Source organism: Rattus norvegicus, chromosome 1 (assembly GCF_021556685.1).
Source record: "Rattus norvegicus strain SHRSP/BbbUtx chromosome 1, alternate assembly SHRSP_T2T, whole genome shotgun sequence".
In the NCBI taxonomy this organism is placed as follows: domain Eukaryota; kingdom Metazoa; phylum Chordata; class Mammalia; order Rodentia; family Muridae; genus Rattus; species Rattus norvegicus.
Window position 1 is genome coordinate 180,158,727 of NC_141534.1, and position 25,191 is coordinate 180,183,917.

The 25,191-nt window shown below is 43.6% G+C and overlaps 1 long non-coding RNA gene across 1 annotated transcript in view; it reads right to left on the reverse strand.

Moving 5' to 3' along the window:
• Positions 1-25,191, reverse strand: part of LOC120099909 (uncharacterized) — a 43,782-nt gene that overhangs the window by 3,082 nt on the left and 15,509 nt on the right. The window contains exon 2 of the long non-coding RNA XR_015647454.1: positions 2,386-2,491. This is a non-coding gene — a long non-coding RNA (uncharacterized LOC120099909). The remainder of the gene's footprint in view (positions 1-2,385; positions 2,492-25,191) is intronic.

The following is a 25,191-nucleotide window of genomic DNA, read 5'->3' on the forward strand; positions in this document are numbered from 1 at the left end:
ATGAATGAGCATTCTTGGCAAGTTCTTTCTTTTGACTGAAGACAAACTCAGAGAGGGCACACCTCCCCTGAGACCAGGCACCTCCCAGAATGCTTTGCGTGAATGCTAAGCATTTGGTTTCCACTTACATCTCCACTCCAGCTTTCCACACCCCTTGGCGGACTCTCACCTTTCCTTCTCCTGTGCTCTGTTTCTCTCAAGCCTTCTGCATCTCTCAAGAAACCTGACCACCTACCTGCCTAGCTTCTTCCCTCCGTGTCTACCTCTACCTCTCTGTCCTTTCAAATCATACCCGTGCCCTGTCACCTCACTGCCAAGGTCTGATTAAGACCCTCGTGTTGCTTCACCCGGGCATGTGTTTTTCATGATTACTTGTCCCCGCCGATGGTCTCTGATTAAATCCCTGCCAGAGCACTGTCCCCAAAACAGAAGCCATTTTAATTGGAGTCCTCGAGCAATGATTTCCAGCTCTGGCTGCATGGTAGAATAAATCACCTGGGGTAATTTTAAGGGCTCAGTATCACAGCTGCTCACCAAATCAATTAAACCAGTTATCTCTGAGTGCAATCAAGATGTGTGTGCAGTGTGTGTGTGTGTGGTGTGTGTGTGTGGTGTGTGTGTGTGTGGTGTGTGTGTGTGTGGTGTGGGTGTATGGTGTGTGTGTGTATGTGTGTGTGTGGTGTGTGTGTGTGTGGTGTGTGTGTGGTGTGTGTGTGTGTGGTGTGTGTGTGTGTGTGTGGTGTGTGTGTGTGGTGTGTGTGTGTGGTGTGTGTATGTGTGTGTGTGTGGTGTGTGTGGTGTGTGTGTGTGTGTGTGGTGTGTGTGGTGTGTGTGTGGTGTGTGTGTGTGGTGTGTGTGTGTGGTGTGTGTGTGTGTGTGTGTGTGGTGGTGTGTGTATGTGTGTGTGTGTGTGGTGTGTGTGTGTGTGTTTACAACTGGCCAAGCTGCTCAAGCCAAGGCTAGGAACTGTTACTGCACACAGGCCCCTGCTCCTGGGTCGGGCTCTGCAGGCACAGGCTGTACTCCCACTCTGAAGCTCTGGTCACATGAGATGTCCTCGGTTCTCATGCTTTCTCTGCTCTCACTTCTCTGACCTGGCATGGCCCCTGGAACTCCCTTCCTCCTCTCATGACCTGAACAACCTCTATCCATTGGCTGGGATAGAAAGCTAAGTCACTGGGAATTCCCTTTTTACTGACATATTTTTAAAAAACTGCCAAGTAGCAGACACCACATCATGCCCGTTCCAGTTGTCAGTTGTCTGCGCAGCCTTTCATTGAACACAACCATCTCTCCACCATTTGACAGTACTCCCAGGCCTGTCATTCAGCTTCTCTAGGATGTCTTAATTCATCCTTCTCTGGACCCAGGTTTGCATCTCTCTCATGGATGAGATACTCAAGCATTGCTGGGCCAAGGGTCCCACAGTAGCTTCCTTTCAGCTTTTCTGTGTCCACTACTAGGCATGGTCTCTTGGCATGACTACACGGATGCCACTGATGCTAACACATTGCTGGTACAGTGGTCCTATAGCAAATGTCACTCTCTTTATAGTTTCTATCATAGAAACAATCACAGATGCCTGCTACTTGGATCCATTAGTGAGGGACACTTGAAGAGAAGCTGGTCTAAGCAGCATTAGGATTCAGCAAGGCTGACATATAGAAGGTGAGAGTCACTAGACCAGAGACAGGAGACGTAGCGCCAACCATCCCCATTCAACCATAGCAGGCATGGCTAAGTAATCCTGGCCTCTTAACTCCAAGCTCCAGAATGCTTTCAATACACACACTCCACCCATGAGTAGTTGAGACTTATTTAGCATCTTGGCCTTAAATGTCATGCATAGCCAGCCGAGTTCTTAGCACACCATAGAGACATGATGAGTACTCAGGTCCCAAAACTGAATTGAGGCTACATTTGAAGGGTTTGTAAGTTTAGTGGTAGAGCGCTTGCCAAGCATGTTCAGGGCTCTGGGCTGGCTCTCTATCACTGAAGTAAAAACAACAAAGCTACATTTGAATTTAGTAACAAGAATGGATCCAAGGTTAGGCATCTGCATGTGAGAGCATTTTAGAGAAATTCTTTGTAGGTGTAGTTTTAAACCAAAGGGTCAAAGCCCTGAACAGGTCCTTACTGAGGTCCCCGCTCTAGTATGGACCTTTGTCTGAAACCTCTGCTGACTTCCCGTTGCTCAGGGCATAAACAGGGCATTCTCTCATTTGCTGTGACTGTCAGGTCTGGCCCTTATCTCTCTCCATCCTCATATCCACACGTCTCTCCCTGAATAACTAAAGCACTTTACACACACCCTGTCTTCTAATCATCACCATCCAACCATGAACCTGGCTTGTTTATCCGATTTTATAGATGAGAAATTCTCACCTGATCCTCAGGGAGATTATGGGAGTTAGCTGAGGTCCCGTGTCTTCCAAGTTTCGCCCACAGGCCTTTGAATCCCTTGCTGGCTGACTCTGAGTGCTGTGTGTGCCTGTGAATGAGAAACACAGCCTCGAGCTGACCCGTACCCAAACCAAGCAGAATGGAACTGACTATTGGTCCACTGGAATTCAGCCTGAGAGGGCCAGGGGAACGGATACTGGTCATCTGTGCTACTCTCAGCTCGTTGTGTGGCAGTGTCAACAGAACTCTGTAGTTGTACAGTGTGTGTGTGACAACAGCTGACTCCCTCAAGAAGAGAAAAGCCAGTTGCTGTTCTCTGATACTTTCTGTGAGCCTTTCTTTCTCACCCCACCCTCCACCTTCTGTGTTCACAGTTCTTCATGTTTTCACACCTGAAATGAAAGAATACTGGGAGGGAGGGGTCCCCTTGGTAAGCCAGCCACTTTCTCAGGAGCACTAGAGAACAATACAGCTGGTCTCTTCTCCAGCTAGAACTTCCACCTGTACGTGACATCTGACTATGACAACACAGCAAGGCCCATAGGACACCCCTCTGCCATCAGAAAAAAACCCTCTTCTTGGAATACAAAGGACTGTCCTGACAGCATCTTCCCCAATAGGGCAGTGCCTTCTGCCAGGCAGTGCCGTTGGGATCAGCTGAAGAGACCGGGGAACCTAACCTTCAAAGGAGACAGTGCCAAGTTACATGGAAGGCCACACTGACCCATGAACAATACTTCTGTCCTGCTGCCCACTGTGGCTCTGCAATCTGATTCTGCAGGATAGCAAGAGGCTCAAGTAGCACAAAGAAGCCTGGAGCCACACACCCCAGCCCCCTACACACACCCTCACCACCACTGTGTCTCTGGCAGGCTCTGAAGATAAGCAGCACACCCTTTCCCAGAGGGGCTCGGGTAGTAACAGCTATTAATCAGTTGAAGGGCACAGCAGGGCTTCCTCCTTTTAGGGTAGATGCACTGAGTTTTGTAAAGAATCACAGGGAATTTGACACACCTGAGTGGGCTCTGACTTTGGGTGACTTTTCTTTGTCCCTCTGATGGGGGCTTAGTTTGTGCCTGTGTTAGGAAGGTCTGACTGAAAAGGGGTTTCAGAAACTTTCATTTTTTAAAAAAAATTATTTTTATTTATTAAAATGAGTGTGTGTGTGTGTGTGTGTGTGTGTGTGTGTGTGTGTGTGTGTGATGTGTACAGGTGCCCTCAGAGGCTGTTGGATCCCCTGGAGCCTGAGTTACAGGGTTGTGAGTCACTGACATGGGTGCCAAGAGCCAGCCTCAGGTCTTCTTGAGGAGCAGAAAGCTCCCTGAACCACTCAGCCATCTCTGCTGCCCCTTCAGAACATTTCTTAACAATCAAAGTGGGCAGGTAGAGAAATCATGTGTGACTGGACCATAGGCTCTGGACCTCGAGTCTGAGGCATTGCCACATGTCTTGGAACTGGCCAGGGCTTCCCATGTCCTGCCAGGAACAAAAATAGCAACTGCAGAGAAAACAACAACAAAGACAGAGAAGAAAGTTACAAAAGAGGTTGAGAGATTGTCAGAACCTGAGTGTCCCTGTCTGTCTGTCACTCTCTCTCTCTCTGTGTCTCTCTCTGTCTTTCTCTGTCTCTATCTCTGTGTCCCTGTCTCTGTCTCTTTCTCTCTGTCTCTGTCTCTCTGTGTCTTTGTCTCTCTCTCTCTCTCTCTCTCTCTCTCTCGCTCTGTGTGTGTGTGTGTGTGTGTGTGTGTGTGTGTGTGTGTGTTTTGCCTGCATGTGCACAACATGTGTGCCTGGTGCTCACAGAGCCTAGAAGAGATGTCAAATCCCCAGTGACCGCAGACATTGACAGTTGTTCACTGCCCTATGGGTGCTTGGAATAGAACCTGGGACCTCTGGAAGAGCAGCAAGTGCTCTTAACCACTGAGCCATCTTTCCATCCCCAGAGTCTGTGTCTTAAGTCCTTCTGCAGAGTCTGGATCTATGACTTCAAATTTACAGCCAAGCAAGATCAGCTCTACAAGTCTATCCTCTCATGGTAACTATGGTTAATAATGTATCATATCTTATTTAAACGGTCTCAAAACATGTATGTGTATGTGCATGTGCACACGTACACATACATACACCCTGTGAGTGTTGTACATATTCATTTCCTTGCTTAAATCATTTAAGAGTGAGTTTTATACTCTAAAAAGTTTTTGAAGATCTTAAGATTTTTAAAATGTTTTTATGAGCAAAGACTAGCATGGCGTTTCAGTGGATAGATGGTCTTAAACAATCAAAGTCCAACTTATTGAAGCCTATGTCCTAGTGTGTGGACAGAAACATTGACATCACAAGTTCAGTTTGTATTTCCAGATCAGACTATGGAAGTTTGAACATAGGTGGCAAAATCAAGAACCCTGGTGACTCCTGTAGAGCTGCCAGTAAAACATCTTCAGATGGCCAAGGAAGACAAAACAAAAAAAACAAAACAAGGCAAAGTAGAAAATACCATATTTTAAGTTGTCAATTATGCTTTCGTAAAAACTAGGATGAGACCCGCGGATCCCGGCCCGCAGCAGCTCTCTGCTCCCAGACCTCATGGGAGAGAGACCTCACTGCCTGGTCAGGTGGGCACTCCTGAGGCTGCAGAGCGGAAGAGACCACCAACACTGCCCACCCCTGCCCACTTCCCTGGCCCAAGAGGAAACTGTATAAGGCCTCTGGGTTCCCGTGGGGGAGGGCCCAGGAGCGGCAGGACCCCTGCGCCTGAGACACCGCCGGAACCTGAAGGAACAGACCGGATAAACAGTTCTCTGCACCCAAATCCCGTGGGAGGGAGAGCTAAACCTTCAGAGAGGCAGACACGCCTGGGAAACCAGAAGAGACTGCACTCTGCACATATCACTGATTCCAGAGGAAAACACCAAACGCCATCTGGAACCCTGGTGCACTGAAGCTCCCGGAAACGGTGGCGCAGATCTTCCTGGTTGCTGCCACCGCAGAGAGCTCGTGGGCAGCACCCCAAGAGCAAACTTGAGCCTCGGGACCACAGGTAAGACCAACTTTTCTGCTGCAAGTGACCTGCCTGGTGAACTCAAGACACAGGCCCACAGGAACAGCTGAAGACCTGTAGAGAGGAAAAACTACATGCCCGAAAGCAGAACACTCTGTCCCCATAACAGGCTGAAAGAAAACAGGAAAACAGGTCTACAGCACTCCTGACACACAGGCTTATAGGACAGTCTAGCCACTGTCAGAAATAGCAGAACAAAGTAACACTAGAGATAATCTGATGGCGAGAGGCAAGCGCAGGAACCCAAGCAACAGAAACCAAGACCACATGGCACCATCGGAGGCCAATTCTCCCATCAAAACAAACATGGAATATCCAAACACACCAGAAAAGCAAGATCTAGTTTCAAAATCATATTTGATCATGATGCTGGAGGACGTCAAGAAAGATGTGAAGAACTCCCTTAGAGAAACACAGGAAAACATTAATAAACAAGTAGAAGCCTACAGAGAGGAATCACAAAAATCCCTGAAAGAATTCCAGGAAAACACAATCAAACAGTTGAAGGAATTAAAAATGGAAATAGAAGCAATCAAGAAAGAACACAAGGAAACAACCCTGGATATAGAAAACCAAAAGAAGAGACAAGGAGCTATAGATACAAGCTTCACCAACAGAATACAAGAGATGGAAGAGAGAATCTCAGGAGCAGAAGATTCCATAGAAATCATTGACTCAACTGTCAAAGATAATGTAAAGCAGAAAAAGCTACTGGTCCAAAACATACAGGAAATCCAGGACTCAATGAGAAGATCAAACCTAATAATAGGTATAGAAGAGAGTGAAGACTCCCAGCTCAAAGGACCAGTAAATATCTTCAACAAAATCATAGAAGAAAACTTCCCTAACCTAAAAGAAGAGATACCCATAGGCATACAAGAAGCCTACAGAACTCCAAATAGATTGGACCAGAAAAGAAACACCTCCCGTCACATAATAGTCAAAACACCAAACGCACAAAATAAAGAAAGAATATTAAAAGCAGTAAGGGAAAAAGGTCAAGTAACATATAAAGGCAGACCTATCAGAATCACACCAGACTTTTCGCCAGAAACTATGAAGGCCAGAAGATCCTGGACTGATGTCATACAGACCCTAAGAGAACACAAATGCCAGCCCAGGTTACTGTATCCTGCAAAACTCTCAATTAACATAGATGGAGAAACTAAGATATTCCATGACAAAACCAAATTTACACAATATCTTTCTACAAATCCAGCACTACAAAGGATAATAAATGGTAAAGCCCAACATAAGGAGGCAAGCTATACCTTAGAAGAAGCAAGAAACTAATCGTCTTGGCAACAAAACAATGAGAAGAAAAGCACACAAACATAACCTCATATCCAAATATGAATATAACAGGAAGCAATAATCACTATTCCTTAATATCTCTCAACATCAATGGCCTGAATTCCTCAATAAAAAGACATAGATTAACAAACTGGATACACAACGAGGACCCTGCATTCTGCTGCCTACAGGAAACACACCTCAGAGACAAAGACAGAAACTACCTCAGAGTGAAAGGCTGGAAAACAACTTTCCAAGCAAATGGTCAGAAGAAGCAAGCTAGAGTAGCCATTCTAATATCAAATAAAATCAATTTTCAACTAAAAGTCATCAAAAAAGATAAGGAAGGACACTTCATATTCATCAAAGGAAAAATCCACCAAGATGAACTCTCAATCCTAAATATCTATGCCCCAAATACAAGGGCACCTACATACGTAAAAGAAACCTTACTAAAGCTCAAAGCACACATTGCACCTCACACAATAATAGTAGGAGATTTCAACACCCCACTCTCATCAATGGACAGATCATGGAAACACAAATTAAACAGAGACGTAGACAGACTAAGAAAAGTAATGAGCCAAATGGACTTAACGGATATTTATAGAACATTCTATCCTAAAGCAAAAGGATATACCTTCTTCTCAGCTCCTCATGGTACTTTCTCCAAAATTGACCATATAATTGGTCAAAAAACGGGCCTCAACAGGTACAGAAAGATAGAAATAATCCCATGCGTGCTATCAGAACACCACGGCCTAAAACTGGTCTTCAATAACAATAAGGGAAGAATGCCCACATATACGTGGAAATTGAACAATGCTCTACTCAATGATAACCTGGTCAAGGAAGAAATAAAGAAAGAAATTAAAGACTTTTTAGAATTTAATGAAAATGAAGGTACAACATACCCAAACTTATGGGACACAATGAAAGCTGTGCTAAGAGGAAAACTCAAAGCTCTGAGTGCCTGCAGAAAGAAACAGGAAAGAGCATATGTCAGCAGCTTGACAGCACACCTAAAAGCTCTAGAACAAAAAGAAGCAAATACACCCAGGAGGAGTAGAAGGCAGGAAATAATCAAACTCAGAGCTGAAATCAACCAAGTAGAAACAAAAAGGACCATAGAAAGAATCAACAGAACCAAAAGTTGGTTCTTTGAGAAAATCAACAAGATAGATAAACCCTTAGCCAGACTAACGAGAGGACACAGAGAGTGTGTCCAAATTAACAAAATCAGAAATGAAAAGGGAGACATAACTACAGATTCAGAGGAAATTCAAAAAATCATTAGATCTTACTATAAAAGCCTATATTCAACAAAACTTGAAAATCTACAGGAAATGGACAATTTCCTAGACAGATACCAGGTACCAAAGTTAAATCGGGAACAGATAAACCAGTTAAACAACCCCATAACTCCTGACGAAATAGAAGCAGTCATTAAAGGTCTCCCAACCAAAAAGAGCCCAGGTCCAGACGGGTTTAGTGCAGAATTCTATCAGACCTTCATAGAAGACCTCATACCAATATTATCCAAACTATTCCACAAAATTGAAACAGATGGAGCACTACCGAATACCTTCTATGAAGCCACAATTACTCTTATACCTAAACCACACAAAGACCCAACAAAGAAAGAGAACATCAGACCAATTTCCCTTATGAATATCAATGCAAAAATACTCAATAAAATTCTGGCAAACCGAATCCAAGAGCACATCAAAACAACCATCCACCATGATCAAGTAGGCTTCATCTCAGGTATGCAGGGATGGTTTAATATACGGAAAACCATCAACGTGATCCATTATATAAACAAACTGAAAGAACAAAACCACATGATCATTTCATTAGATGCTGAGAAAGCATTTGACAAAATTCAACACCCCTTCATGATAAAAGTCCTGGAAAGAATAGGAATTCAAGGCCCATACCTAAACATAGTAAAAGCCATATACAGCAAACCAGTTGCTAACATTAAACTAAATGGAGAGAAACTTGAAGCAATCCCACTAAAATCAGGGACTAAACAAGGCTGCCCACTCTCTCCCTACTTATTCAATATAGTTCTTGAAGTTCTAGCCAGAGCAATCAGACAACAAAAGGAGGTCAAGGGGATACAGATCGGAAAAGAAGAAGTCAAAATATCACTATTTGCAGATGATATAATAGTATATTTAAGTGATTCCAAAAGTTCCACCAGAGAACTACTAAAGCTGATAAACAACTTCAGCAAAGTGGCTGGGTATAAAATTAACTCAAATAAATCAGTAGCCTTCCTCTACACAAAAGAGAAACAAGCCGAGAAAGAAATTAGGGAAACGACACCCTTCATAATAGACCCAAATAATATAAAGTACCTCGGTGTGACTTTAACCAAGCAAGTAAAAGATTTGTACAATAAGAACTTCAAGACTCTGAAGAAAGAGATTGAAGAAGACCTCAGAAGATGGAAAGATCTCCCATGCTCATGGATTGGCAGGATTAATATAGTAAAAATGGCCATTTTACCAAAAGCAATCTACAGATTCAATGCAATCCCCATCAAAATACCAATCCAATTCGTCAAAGAGTTAGACAGAACAATTTGCAAATTCATCTGGAATAACAAAAACCCCAGGATAGCTAAAACTATCCTCAACAATAAAAGGACTTCAGGGGGAATCACTATCCCTGAACTCAAGCAGTATTACAGAGCAATAGTGATAAAAACTGCATGGTATTGGTACAGAGACAGACAGATAGACCAATGGAACAGAATTGAAGACCCAGAAATGAACCCACACACCTATGGTCACTTGATTTTTGACAAAGGAGCCAAAACCATCCAATGGAAAAAATATAGCATTTTCAGCAAATGGTGCTGGTTCAACTGGAGGTCAACATGTAGAAGAATGCAGATCGATCCATGCTCATCACCCTGTACAAAGCTTAAGTCCAAGTGGATCAAGGACCTCCACATCAAACCAGACACACTCAAACTAATAGAAGAAAAACTAGGGAAGCATCTGGAGCACATGGGCACTGGAAAAAATTTCCTGAACAAAACACCAATGGCTTACGCTCTAAGATCAAGAATCGACAAATGGGATCTCATAAAACTGCAAAGCTTCTGTAAGGCAAAGGACACTGTGGTTAGGACAAAATGGCAACCAACAGATTGGGAAAAGATCTTCACCGATCCTACAACAGATAGAGGCCTTATATCCAAAATATACAAAGAACTCAAGAAGTTAGACCGCAGGGAGACAAATAACCCTATTAAATAATGGGGTTCAGAGCTAAACAAACAATTCACAGCTGAGGAATGCCGAATGGCTGAGAAACACCTAAAGAAATGTTCAACATCTTTAGTCATAAGGGAAATGCAAATCAAAACAACCCTGAGATTTCACCTCACACCAGTGAGAATGGCTAAGATCAAAAACTCAGGTGACAGCAGATGCTGGAGAGGATGCGGAGAAAGAGGAACACTCCTCCATTGTTGGTGGGGTTGCAGACTGGTACAACCATTCTGGAAATCAGTCTGGAGGTTCCTCAGAAAATTGGACATTGAACTGCCTGAGGATCCAGCTATACCTCTCTTGGGCATATACCCAAAAGATGCCCCAACATATAAAAAAGACACTTGCTCCACTATGTTCATCGCAGCCTTATTTATAATAGCCAGAAGCTGGAAAGAACCCAGATGCCCTTCAACAGAGGAATGGATACAGAAAATGTGGTACATCTACACAATGGAATATTACTCAGCTATCAGAAACAATGACTTTATGAAATTCGTAGGCAAATGTTGGAACTGGAAAATATCATCCTGAGTGAGGTAACCCAATCACAGAAAGACATACATGGTATGCACTCATTGATAAGTGGCTATTAGCCCAAATGCTTGAATTACCCTAGATGCCTAGAACAAATGAAACTCAAGACAGATGATCAAAATGTGAATGCTTCACTCCTTCTTTAAAAGGGGAACAAGAATACCCTTGGCAGGGAAGAGAGAGGCAAAGATTAAAACAGAGACTGAAGGAACACCCATTCAGAGCCTGCCCCACATGTGACCCATACATATACAGCCATCCAATTAGACAAGATGGATGAAGCAAAGAAGTGCAGACCGACAGGAGCCGGATGTAGATCGCTCCTGAGAGACATAGCCAGAATACAGCAAATACAGAGGCTAATGCCAGCAGCAAACCACTGAACTGAGAATAGGACCCCCGTTGAAGGAATCAGAGAAAGAACTGGAAGAGCTTGAAGGGGCTCGAGACCCCATATGTACAACAATGCCAAGCATCCAGAGCTTCCAGGGACTAAGCCACTACCTAAAGACTATACATGGACTGACCCTGGACTCTGACCTCATAGGTAGCAATGAATAGCCTAGTAAGAGCACCAGTGGAAGGGGAAGCCCTGGGTCCTGCTAAGACTGAACCCCCAGTGAACTAGACTGTTGGGGGGAGGGCGGCAATGGGGGGAGGGTTGGGAGGGGAACACCCATAAGGAAGGGGAGGGGGGAGGGGGATGTTTGCCCGGAAACCAGGAAAGGGAATAACACTCGAAATGTATATAAGAAATACTCAAGTTAATAAAAAAAAAACTAGGATGAAGGTAGAAATAAATGAATCTGATAGAAAGAGGAGGAGGAGGAAGAGAAAAAGGAGAGGAAGAGGGGAAGGAGGAGGAGGAAGGGAAGGCACAGCTTCGGCAGGATGGCTAGTATGGTGGTACATGCCTGTAATCCCAGTATGTGGGAGGCTGAAGCAGGAGGACCACAAATCAAGGCCAGCCTATACTGGCTAGTGACACCCTATTTCAGAAAAGAAGAGCTTCTGCAATGAGGCTGTGACCGTCCTTCATCCTCTGAGGCAGGGCACTTTCTGCATGGCAGTTGTGGTTGTGACCATGAGGGATCCAAACTCTGAGTTATCCTGAGGCTGTCTACAATAATCCTCTAACTTTAAATGAGCTATAAGAAGGATTAGCTAACAATGAGTAAGCCCACCTAAGTGAAATGGTGTGTATAGAATCAGCATCTGTCTGTATACACTGCTTCCATTCTCAGGGCCAGTGAAACCAGACACAGCCTAAACCCAGAGCAGCATCGTTACTGTTGTGTGCACTTTATAGGACCCGAGCCAACTGTGTCTCACTGCCTTCCAGTAATAGAATCTGTTCTTGACTTTGGAAAATAGAAATTGAGACTCAGAACTCCCCTAAATAATTCTCATGTGTGTTCATGTTTGTGTGGGTGAGTCCATGTGTGCATGGGGAGGAGATTCTTCCTTGATTGTTGTCCATTTTATTAGTTTATTTTGATTTCATTGTACACATTCATGTGTCTGTGTGTGTGCACGTGTGCATGTCTCTGTGTGATAGGCCACGTGCTTGTCATGGAACAAGTGCGGAGGCCAGCTGACTTTCAGAAGTTAATCATCTTCTACCATGGGATCTAGAAATCTAACTCAGGCTTTCAGGCTTGCATGGCAAGCACTTTTATCCATGGAGTCATCTTGCTGGCCCTCCGCCTTATTTTTTGAGACACAATCACTCTCTAAACCTGTAGCTCACTTATTAGCTAAACTATCTGGTCCATGAGGCCTTGGGGTCTGCCCATCTCTGCCCTCTAACACAAAGGATACATACATGGATACACACACACACACACACACACACACACACACACACCACATACGTACACACACACATACATACACACACACACACACACACACACACACACACACACATCCACTCCTGGCTTTTTCTGGAGTTGGTTGGAAATGGGAGTCCAGGCTCTTGGCCATGCTGGGCATATGCTGTACTTATGGGTTATATCCCCAAGTCTTTCCACAAAGTACATTTTTAAGAAAAAAAAGAGGATAGAATACATGCTTAACACTGATTTTATTCATGGCTAAAAAGTCCTACATGCTGTGTATAAATGTAGATCTGTGTACACATACACAAACCGTACCATGGTACACAAGAAGTCAGGGAAGTAAATGGCCGATCTGTGTGGGCTCTGAGGACATGTGCTTATAGGGTGATATGAGTGTCCCTGTCTGACTGGCAGTAGCTTTCTCCTCCCCTGTATTTCAACAGCTCATCTTCCCTTGCTATCACCCACACATAATTCATCCTTCTCTTGACCAAAGCGAGTCTCTAGTACTTCCATGCCTAGTCCTGTGTCTACTTTTTGGGTTGAGACAGGGTCTCACTAAGTTGCTTGGGTTTAAACTCATGCTGTGGCTTACACACGCCCTGGGTTTGCAGGACTAGCTGGGGTGGCAGGTCTGCACCACTAGTTCAGGTTCGCCCTTACCGGTTGGTGTTCTCAGTGTAAGCATCCTGCATGCTGAGACTGCTCCTGCCTGGGATCTACATGACTCTCCCCGTCCACCTCTCACGAGAGAGCTGCTCACGGGATGGGACGTGCTATGGATGTGGGTTTGGTTTCATTTGTGTGTTTTGAGACAGTCTCACTCTGTGTCACAGGCTGGCTTCAAACTCACTCGCCTCCTGCCTTAGCATGCTGAGTAATAGATAGAATTCATGGAGTGACCTACCATGTGGGGAAGTAAGATGCATGTTTTAAATCGAAGAAAAGGCCAAGATGATTCAAGAGAAATGGTAGGCAGCTGCTTAGACAGGCAGGAGACAAGTCATAGTGAGCATTTTAGGCAAAAGGGGATTCGTAGAAATACAGATTCAACAGCATTGTCTAAAAGCTTCAATTTAGGCATGAGTCAGCTTACTGAGAATATTCACAGCAGAGAATGCTGGGTTCCTAGAGAAAGGCTTTGTATTAGGTGAGTCTCCAGGTGGGGACTGGACACATAGAAATTACATAAAGAAAAGTTGGCATGACATGATCTTTTACCTTCATGGTCCTCATCAATCTGTCACAACAGGACGATGTAGTCATTACCAAATATCAGCAAATGTTCATTCAATTTAACATTAGGGCTTTTGTGATGATAAAGGGGAGGGTGGAGATGGCTGGAAAGGAGGTGGTCGTACTGGCATAGCATTGTTCCGGGGCTGGGCTCCTGAGAGCCACCTACCTTCATAGCCCTCAGCGGTGTCAAGGAAAAAAGTCTTCCTTCCTTCCTTCCCCTTCTTTCTTTCTTTCTTTCTTTCTTTCTTTCTTTCTTTCTTTCTTTCTTTCTTCCTTCCTTCCTTCCTTCCTTCCCTTTCTCCTTTCTTTCTTCTTTCTTTCTTTCCTTCTTCCTTCCTTCCCTTTCTTCCTTTCTTCTCTCTCTCCCTCCCTCTCTCCCTCCTCCTTTCTTTCTTTTTTCTTTCTTTCCTTCTTTCTTCCTTCCTTCCCTTTCTTCCTTTCTTCTCTCTCTCTCTCTCCCTCCCTCCCTCTTTCTTTCTTTCTTTCTTTCTTCCTTCCTTCCCTTTCTTCCTTTCTTCTCTCTCTCTCCCCCTCCCTCCCTCCTTCTTTCTTTCTTTCTTTCTTTCTTTCTTTCTTCCTTTCTTCCTTTCTTCCTTTCTTTCTCTCTCTCAGATTGGTCCTTTGGCCTTCAGCACTTACTGGCTAAGCACCTTGTGGCTTGCCAGAGTCCTGAAGGAGACCAGAGAGATTCTTCTAGTTCTCAGGGACTTGGCTTTTCATGGCAGATGCCTCTTGCTAGGAATTCTTCTTGTCTCCCGGGCACTAACAATCAAATGACCTTATCCTACCATGAGGTTCAACCATGATGTCCTGACTCATCAGAGCCCCAAGGTGGGTAAGACTGGCCACGGGCTGAGACCTCTGAAGCTGCGAGTGAAAATATGAATCTTCTCGGCTGTGCTGCCATACTGACAGAAAGCCAACGGTCACACGCTTTCACATGCCATGGTTCCTATGTAGCTGGGGTAGACACTCAGAAATACCCGCTCAGGGACCTCTGCCCTCCAGCCCTCTGTAACACTTAGAACAAATCCATGTCCTGGTTAGATTTTTGTCAACTTCCCTCCATCAAATTGGTCTGTATCAGTGAGGCACTTTCCTGATTGTTAATCACTGTAGGAGGGCCTGATGCACTGTAGGTAGACCTGTATACGGGTGAGCCAGTAAGCAGCACTCCTCCATGGTCTCTGCTTCAAGGCATCCAGGTTCCTGCCTTGGGTCTCTGCCTTGGCTTCTTTCCATGATGAACTATGACCTGTAAGCCTAATAAACCCTTTCTGTCTTGAAGTTGGTTTGGTCAGCGTTTTGCCAAAGCAACTGAGAAGTAAACTAGGACAATTCTTGTTTTCTATATCATTTCCTTTGGACCATTCACAAGGGAAAAGTTACCTTATTCCATTTTGATCAAGAGTCACCAACTTAACAGCAGAGAGAGAATATCACAGTCACCTGTCTGCACTCTGTGTCCTCACGCCACAGGGAGCTCTCTGGGTGCCTTTACTGAGGCACTAATCTCATTTTTGAGATTCCACAGTCAAGGCTAATCAGACTTCAGGGCCTATGCCCCACCACCATCCGAAGGCCATCAGACTGCAGTGAGGATTCCAGCATGAAAACGTGAGAGGGCGTGGCTCTGTTCCTAAACAGTTCCTGCTGAAAAACCTCTGTTCCTTCCTTACACACATCAGCCACCATGCCAAGGCTCACATGCTCTTGCCTCCAAACTTCACCATTTTAGAATGTTGCCAGTTGGCTCCACAGCCACACCACCCTGAGTGTGCCCAATCTTGTCTGATCTCGGAAGCTAGGAAGGTTGGGCCTAGTTAGTACTCCGACGGGAGAAGGAGATCAGTCAGCCTTGAGTAGGATTTACCTTTACATTTTAATAATTTTAATTTAACATTATCGTCATCATTGTGTGTGTGTGTGTATGATGGTGCACACGTGAGAATCAGGAAACAACTTTTGAGAGTTAATTTTCTCCTTCCCTTGTGGATTCCAGAGATCAAATTTAGGTCATCATGCTTGCACATTGTATACTTTGCTCACTGGGCCATCCCACCAGCCCAGAAGGATCTGTCTTAATGACCTCATTTTAATTTGATTACCTCTCTAATGACCCTAGTTCCAAATATGGTTACATTCTGAGGTATTATTTTGGGAAACACAATTTGCCTCATAACATGGTCTGTCACTATGACAATATAATCCTGCTTAAGAAAAACACATGAGCCCTCAGGTAAAAAGAGGCAGTGTACAAAGGCACAGGCTACCGTGAGGATTACATAAAATAATATCCAGAAAGGCTTGCTGTCAGGCTGGGTGTGGTGGTGCACAATTTAAATTAAAGCATTCAGGAGACAAAGGTAGACAGTCTCTGTGGTTTGAGGCTAGCCTGATCTACTGACAGTTCCAGGCCAGCCAGGGTAGTCAACACATTTTAGTTTCCACTCTTACGTTCCCAGGTTATTAATCAATCTTTTCTACAACATTAAAGGCTAAGTTTTCAAAGACTGAGTCAAGCTACACAAATACAAGATAAAAACATATTAAAGACCTTATCTAAGCTATCCATGGGGGAAGCAGTAAGACATGACAAGAATTCTTTCTTAAAGGAGAATTCAAAGAATAACACACACAAACACTCACATATTCACACAGACACAGACACATACACACACATGCACATACACAAACACCCACATATACATATATATACAGACACACATACACACACAAACACTCACATATACATAGACACAGACACACATACACACACATGCACATACACACACAAACACCCACATATACATATATATAGACACACATACATACACAAACACCCACATATACATATATATGTATATATATATATATACAGGCACACATACACATACATGTACTCACATACACACATGTACACACATTTACACACATACAGACACAAAAACCATTGAAAAATTTTACAAATAGATACAGAATGACTCTATCTTCCCACTTCTTCTGTGCCTTAAGGCAAGAGTTTTGGATTATCTTTTCTGCATCTTAAATATTTTTAGATTGACCAGACACACAACACACATACATGTGACACTCAGAGCTTCTCAGTGATTTTCCTAGCAGAGGGAAGTCTTAGACAAGTAAGCCTTCCTGCATTCTCCTATTTTTCAAGCAAGGTGGTACTAGAGCTAAACCTACAAAGCTCCCAAGTATAAAGTTGCTTTTTCAAAAAAATAAAATATCAATGTTAGAGACTCAGGAGATGGCTCAGTGGGTCAAGTACCTGGCGTACAAACATGAGGGCCAGAGTTTGAACCTCAACACTTATATAAAAAACCATGGGCCAGAAAAAGTAGAGCTTGGCTGCACAGGTAGCCACAGTCCCAGCAGTGGGAAGGGAGGAGACAGGTGGCTCTCCAGAGCTCCCTGGCCGGCATGGAGTGGCTGTCCAGCTCACTGGTCCAGCTGAATTGATGCACTCCAGGTTCAATGAGAGATCCTGTATCAAAAACTCAGATGGAGAGTGACTGAGGAAGACACCTGACGTGGGCCTCTGGCTTCCACAAGCATGGGAGCACACTTATGTGCAAGTGCATCTGCATGCACGTGTGTATGCACATACAATAAAGTAATACAAAAATAGATGTTTTAAAACAAGGCCAGCATCTCAATTTGATAGAACAAAGACATTATTAAGAATCTATTGAGAGCAGCCCGAGCAATGACTCAGAGGTTAAGGACTCTTACTGCACTTCCAGAGAACTCCGGTTCAGTTCCCAGCACCCACATATAGACCCATGGTCACCTCTACCTTCAGTTTCAGAGGTTCTGACACACTCTTCTGACCTCCACCAGCACCAGGCACACACACACACACACACTACAAACACTCATACATATAAAATAGATATCTTAAAAGAATGTAAGGAGAGGGGTTAGAGAAACGGCTCAACAACTAAGAGCCCATATTGTTCTTCCAGAGGGACTCCAATTCAGTTCCCAGCACACACATCAGGAGGCTCACAACCAACTACCTGTAACTCCAGCTCCAGGACTGTCCAGCACCTCTATCCTCTGCTGACCCCTGCACTCATATGCACACACACACACACACACACACACACACACACACACACACACACACACTTAAAAGTCATGAAAGTAAATTGTTAAAAGAAGAAAAACCTTTCTGTAAGCACACGATGATGTCAAAGCCCCGTGGCAATGGCTTTTCCAGGAGGTGACTCTAAAGAAGAGCAAAAAGTCAGCCTTCACCATCTTTCTCCTCATCCTGTGTCTGAGGTGAGAAGCAGGCCTAGCAGAAGAAACCTTATGTTCTTCCCCACTAGTATCCCTTCTAGCCTAGCCCCGCCCACACAGTCCCTTGGAACATCCCCCTCCCTCGTAGAGCTATAGTTCTGAGAGGTCCAAGGCCCTTCATCTCTGAGCCCTGTACCTGGCAGTATGCCCAGACAAAGGCAAACCTCAGTTTACTTAGCCAGGTTAAATGCATTAAATCTAACAGAATGCCTTTTTGGGTCTCTGCCTTCAGAAGAGTGGGCGGCATTGCTCATGCCTTACTGCCTTTTAGCCTCTCCCACAAACGTAGCTTTCTTTCATCTGCTAACTCTGACTTAGAGGCAATTGCATAAACACACCTCAACAAGACAAAGGTCAATTGCCTCCCCTTTGACTAGACTGCAGCGTGCACAGCTTGGAAAGCCACAGAGGTACCATTTAGTGGAAGAAAGACCTACACAATTAATCAGATTTTCAACTACTAATTACATATTAGTGTTAAGTAATAGTTCCCTCTTGTCCCTGGGCATATCTGAGCCTTCCATAAATGCATTCTTCCCACTGCAGAGGCAGAGAACTTTGTGGGAAAAGGACCCACGCCTGGATGAGGTAGAATCCTCAGAGCCTAATAATGTTAATCATAACTGGCAGATGCTAAGTATGCTACGCTTTACAGAGTGCTGTTTTGACAGGCCATCATTTCATTCCTGCCAATCATCCTGGGAAGGGAGGTCTTCACTCATATTTGAAACACAAGGTCATTAAAAGCCAATGAGGTGAAGCAAAATGGGGATGGGCAGTGTCATCTGACTACAGATCAAATTCTCTTCTGGGGAGGGGGAAATGAAGTGAGAGTTTTGGTTTCTTTAAAAAATCCAGTTGTGAGATTACTGTTTTTGTTTTGATCCTAGGTTTGGGATATGGGGCTGTCTCAGACTGTCCACAGATGCTAACTAGGCTTGTCTTGTGCTCTAGGAGGGCATGGTTTTTGTCGGCTGTAGATAGTTTAATTCTGAAGACTATGGAGATGGGCAGGAGGTAAGAAGAAGAAAAGGGAGGAGGAGGAGGAAAAGGAGGAAGAAGAAGGCTGCTGCTCCCCCCTGCTTCTCCTGGTTGCTATTGTTGCACTGTCAGAAAAAGAAGTTGGAGATATCCTGATGATGAAGACTGGACTGGCCCCAAGGAACTCTTATCAGCTGGAAGAAGCCTATAGAGGCCGTGCCTCTTTCCTCACTAACCCTCTTATTCTCCTACCTGGTCTTGAGGGTTTAGAAGGGATTAGGGTGGAATAAAGGTTGGAAGGGAGGTAGAGATATAAGAATCCAATAAAATAACAAAATGAATTCACCAACAGGGGAAAGAAGAGATAAGCTCACAGAACCATGGGTACACAGGGTAGAAAGAACATGATGAGCTCTCCACTTAGGAAACTAGTGGTGTGACCCCTACACACAGTTATCAAATAAACCAAACATGACCCCTCCATCTTTGAGCATGAACTTCACATTACCTAACCACAGCAACCCTCAGTGTCTCATGTGCGTAAGCCATAGGACTTAGTAGGAAACAGGAGGTAAAAGCTAACCTTGTATAGGGTTCAGCACTTGCCAGGCTTTGTACTTTGTAAAATATAATTTTTAAAATTTTAAAAATATTTTTTAAAACTAATTTGTATTTTTTAAAAATAATTCATTTTATTAGTTTAAATCACATATGCATATGTGTCTATGTAAGAGTATACATGAGGCATCAGTTACATTCCCTGAGGATAGAAAACATAAAGGATAAAAAATACTCAAAGATATAATGGCTAAATTTGACAAAAGAAACGCCTACAGAATCAAGAAGCTTTGTGAATAGCAAAGGATAATGTCCTCCCCCCCCCAAGAAAACACACTAAGTCACATGATAATCAAATTTGGAAGATGAAGAAAAGCTTTTAACAGTGGGAGTGGGAGACTATTTTTAGAAGAAAAACATTTCAATGTGTCATTTTAAAAAGACAGTGAATTTCTCATCAGAAATAATGAAAACTAGAATGAAGCAGTTCAATAATATTCAAGTTTGGCAAGAAAAGTACTGTCAACCCAGAATTCTATACCCAACAAAAGTATCCTTCAAAGATCAAGGTGAAGGCAAAACAGCCTCAGATGAAAGAAACCAAGCGAATGTGTTCCCAGAAGACTCACTCCAAAGATTTATCAAAGGAAGTGGTAAGAAATGGAATTGTAGAACATAAGAAAATAAGATAGATCCACATTTCTTTGTATTTTTAATAACCCTCTCTTTAATTTTCTTAATTATGCATTACTTTCTCAGTGAAAGTGATAACACAATCTGACACCATTTGAAACTAAAGTGAAGGGGCTCAGTGGTAGAGCGCTTACCTAGGAAGCGCAAGGCCCTGGGTTCGGTCCCCAGCTCCGAAAAAAAAGAACCAAAAAAAAAAAAAAAAAAAAAACTAAAGTGAAATACTTCAGTGATTATATTATAAGCAAGACGACAACAAAACAAAGAAAATAAGGTTTCTACATTTTACCTTAATTAGTAAAATAATGTGGCTCTCAAAGGGTTATTAATGATATAACATCTCAGATAAGTTTAATGTTTTAACAATAACCTAAAAAGTGATCAAAGCAATACATTAAAAAACAACATGGATAAATCAAAAATGGCAAACCAAATATTAGTCAAGTAATTCACAGGAAGGCATGTGAAAGAAAACAGAAAAGTCAAAAGCAGAGAGAATGGGAGCAGGGCAGACCTGAATTCTGACATCGAAGGCATTAACTGTAATAGAATAAATATACCAAGTAAAAGACAAATTGGCAGAGTGGATTAAAGCCTACAACTCAGCTATCTGCTACCTACAAGAAACTCACTTCAAAGGCAGCAATAGAGGCAGGTTGAAAGTAAGAAGAAAAGCTGAACAAGTTTTTCACCACTACTTCTCCAAATTACTGCAAATGTAGTAGCTCCAGGTAACATTGTTGCAGAGCTCTGTAAGTCAGACATCCGACAGAAATCTTAGGAGGCTAAAGTCAAGGTAGTGTCAAGGCTCACACTCATTTCTGGAAACTACAGGGAAATGATGTCCTGCCCCTCCCATCTTGCCAACACTGGGAGGGAATCCCTACTCTTTGGCTCAAGGCTCTCTTCCTTCTTTGTCAAAGTCTGAAAGAACAGGAGAGTTCTCACACTGCAGCACCCAGACCTCTTCTTCTGCCTCCCTTCCCACTGTTAAGAAACTGTGATCACACTGAATCTACCTGGGTCATCCCAGAGCCTTTCTCCATCCCGAAGTCCTTAACCACACCCACACTTTTGTTCTATAAGGTCAAACATTTACAAGTTCTGAAAATTAGAACAGGAATAACTTCAGGGGGGCATTTTTTTTTTGCCTGCAACAACAAAGCCGTATCAGGACAACATTAATTGGAAAACAAAAGCAAGTAAGACTTAATAGGCCAATGCCACAATGGAGTGGACTGCAGAGGGATAGTGTTTAATGTTAAAGGTCTCAATCCACTGAAAGCACGGCAACAAACCACACAGCTACGAAATATGTCGTCCTCCAATTTTGTTGTAGTAAAACATCTGAGGCTGAGTACTTCTAGAAACATCTCTTCAGTGTGTGATTCGTGTGTTCAGAAAATCCAAGCATCCATTTCTGTCCATCACTTACAAATGCCCACAGCACCCACCGGAAGCTTCTCTCTGAAGGGCTGTGCTCAGATGATAGGGTAGAAGCCCTGCTCTCTCAATGGCCTCTCTATCTTTTCGTCTTCAGCAGATATCTGAGGGAGGCAGGGAGCAGGGGAGCTGGCATCATCCTTGATGTATAGATAAGAACATCCGGTATCAGTTGTGTGGTGTCAGCTCACCATGGGGTCGACATTAGAACCGGGGCTTGTCTGTCATTGGTTTTCCCATCTAACCCACACTAATGCAAGACGGTAAGGTATTCGTGCTTGGTAGTAACAGGCTCCGCCCCACCATTCGGCAGCTGCACACCCTTAGAGGTGCTTCTTAATGGCTCTCTGACTCAGTTTCTTTCTCTATAGAGTCAAAATGATAATGGTTCCCATCCTAGTGACCCCTATAAAGTTTCAATGTGTTAATACCAGATGGAACCCTTGAAATAGTGCCCCAACCCTTACAACTTAAGCTCAATAACTGGCAGTTGACATTAAATACTAACTCCTTTTATCCCAAGTAAATGAATGGTAGAAGGAGCAGTGATGTAACGGTTACAAGCACTCACTGGCTATTTTTACAGAGGTACCTAGTTCAGTTCCCAGAACCCAGCTCAGGTGGCTTAAAACCATCTGAAACTCTAGTTTAAGGGGATCTGATATCCTCCTCTGGTCTCTGCTGGTGCTGCATGCAGGTTACACAGACTTGCACACAAGCACACACACATACACACACACACACATTTTAAAAAAAGGTATAATTCAATAATTATTTGTCCAATTCAGTAAGTGGTGCTTCTTCCTGAAGTCCTCCATTATCAGATACCCATTATTATCCGTGCAAATGGATAAAAATTCTTAAAATTCTGCTCAAGAGACAGAGTTAATACATTTGTCTAAAGCCTCAGATCACTTCAGGGGATGAACCTTTCTACATGCATTAGGGGGAAAAAAGATATTTCACACCCTTCCAACTGGGCACAGAGGTGTGGTGTCTGTTGCTGGTTTCTTGTACTTCCCTCCCTTTTCTCAGGCCAGTGACCATATGTTGGGATGGGCAAATGTTTTAATGCCGCCAGGTGGACAGGGCATAAAAAGACAATAATCAGTTAGTATCCACAAGAATACTCCATTTTTCACCTGTTCAGCAATCATGGATTAATCATGAGCCTTGTCTCTCCAACAGGTGGTATCCATGGTCACATGACCATAGCAGAGTCGTCTCCAAAACCAGGCACATAAGCAGTCTATGCTAATTTCAAACACAGGTGTCCATCAGCTTTGTATGCAAGCTTGAGTCAGAGCAGACGTGTAATTTACCGGGATGCTCTTTGTGAGTGTCTTAGATCCTCATGCTTGCTCAGAGTGATGGTGAAGCCATTCTAAGCAGCCCCTCAATGGCATGTCTGCCTGGGTTAGACCAGGTTAGCTCTAATGGTCAAGGATGTCCCTGTTTCCTTCATACCATACATCATGTGGCTCTCCATTATCTTCTTGACATTCGCCAATTCTGATGGCTTTGCCAGGGATTTTAAAGAAGCTTCGAGTTTAAACATTCTCTTGATCACACAGACAACTAAAGCATGTATTGAACACTTTCAGCCCATGTCTTATGCTTCAAAATGATGTAGAAAACACTTTTCAGACAATGTATTATGACCTGGGAGTTACCGTGGCATAAAATCCAAAGAAGAAGAAGAGTAGAGGCTCGATGTCCAGAGTAAGCAGCTGTGTTTGAGCCATGAACATGGTCCACAAGGTGATTATAGCACAGCTAAAGAGGTGACCAAGCTCAGCCCATGCTTTCTTGACAATCATTTATTTGAAAGACAGACAGACTGTGGTTATGCAAAATTAGGATTTCAGCAGACTTTTTTTTTTTAAAGTGAACAGATCCCCTCCTTACTTCCGGGAAAGGAAATGGCTGCTTAAGTTGTTGGTTGGTTGGTTGGTTGGTTGGTTGGTTGGTTGGTTGGTTGGTTTGCACTGTTAACTCAAAGTTGGAATTTTGGAAAATGCTTATTCACAGCTACATTGTCTTGATAAATGTAAGCTATTGAGCTCGGTATAGTGGCACATGCCTAAAATCCTAGCACTCAGTAAGCAGAGGCAGGAGGATTGCCATATGTTTGAGACTAACCTGATCCACATAATGAGTTACAGACAAGTCAAAGCTATATAGCTAGAGATCCTGCCACAAAGGAGGATTAAGAGCAGGGTTGAGACAAAAAGACAGAAGGAAAGATGAATCCAGAGGAAGGTCATGGAAGACGAGAGAAATTAGAAACACCAAAGCCACGGAGGGCAAACCAGAACTTTTCTCTGTGGAGGTCTCGGCCATCGGAATCACACAGAAGGTAGTCTATTTTCATTCTGTTGCTGGACACATACCATGAATCAAGTAACTCAACTTATTTCATTCATACTTCCAGACCACGGTCCATGACTGAAGGAGGTAAGGGCAGAGAGTCAAGCACAAGGCAGGACTAATTGCTAGTCCATGCAGCATGGCATCTGATCAGGAAATTCACACAGCCAAAAAATTACAGCAGAAACCATGGAGGAATGAGGCTTGATAGCTTTTGCCATCTTGTGTTTAACTATCTATCTTATGCAGCCCAAAACCACCTGGCTAAGGAATGGTGCTGCCCACAGTGGACTGGACTCTCATGCATCAGTGAAAACAATCACGATGATCCCCCACAGACACGCTTCAAGGTCAGTCTAGTCTGGGTATTCCCTCAATCCAGACCCCCTTCCTAGGCAATTCTAGGCAAGTTCAAGTTGACAGTTAAGTCTAACTGGGACATAGAGTGAAGCTGGAGGTATATGGAGACCTCAAAGGAGCCCATGTCTGAGGCAGCAGCAGCAGCAGCAGCAGCAGCAGTTGGGTGAAGGCCTGCAGGCAGTTAACCTAGGAGTTCTAGCTCTGGCTAGCCCTAGACCACACCTGTCTTCTTGTGTTCAGTCTAGAACTTAATTTAGACTGGCTTTCTGTGTGTATTCTTTTATTTTAATATTTCCCATAACTTGTGAGGAATTTATTATTTACTACATTAACATTCCATTACGGGTACCTCGGGAGGAAAGATTGCTAAACTCGATACTAGTGTGGGCCAACTTGTGTGTTTATGTTACATCCGGGCCTTCTTCTGTTGTGAGGAAGCCTGCTCTAGCTAATAAGATACAACTTTGCCTCCTCGACCTGATCACTGTCCTGGCTCTCACTAAAGTCTGTATCAAACTCTTCAGAATAAGGGACAGTTCCATGGATGCAACTCACTGTCTGGGCTGAAAAACATGGACTGCTCCTCCCTCCCTCCTTCCCTCCCTCCCTCCTCTCCCTTTCTGCCTTCCTGCCTTCTTGCCTTCCTGCCTTCCTGCCTTCCTTCCTTGCTTTTTCTCTTTTTGATTCATTTATTTGATTTTATATACATTATTTTACCTGCATATATGTCTGTGTGAGGGTGTAGGATTCCCTGGAACTGGAGTTACAGATGGTTGTGAGCCACCATGTGAATACTGGGAATTGAACC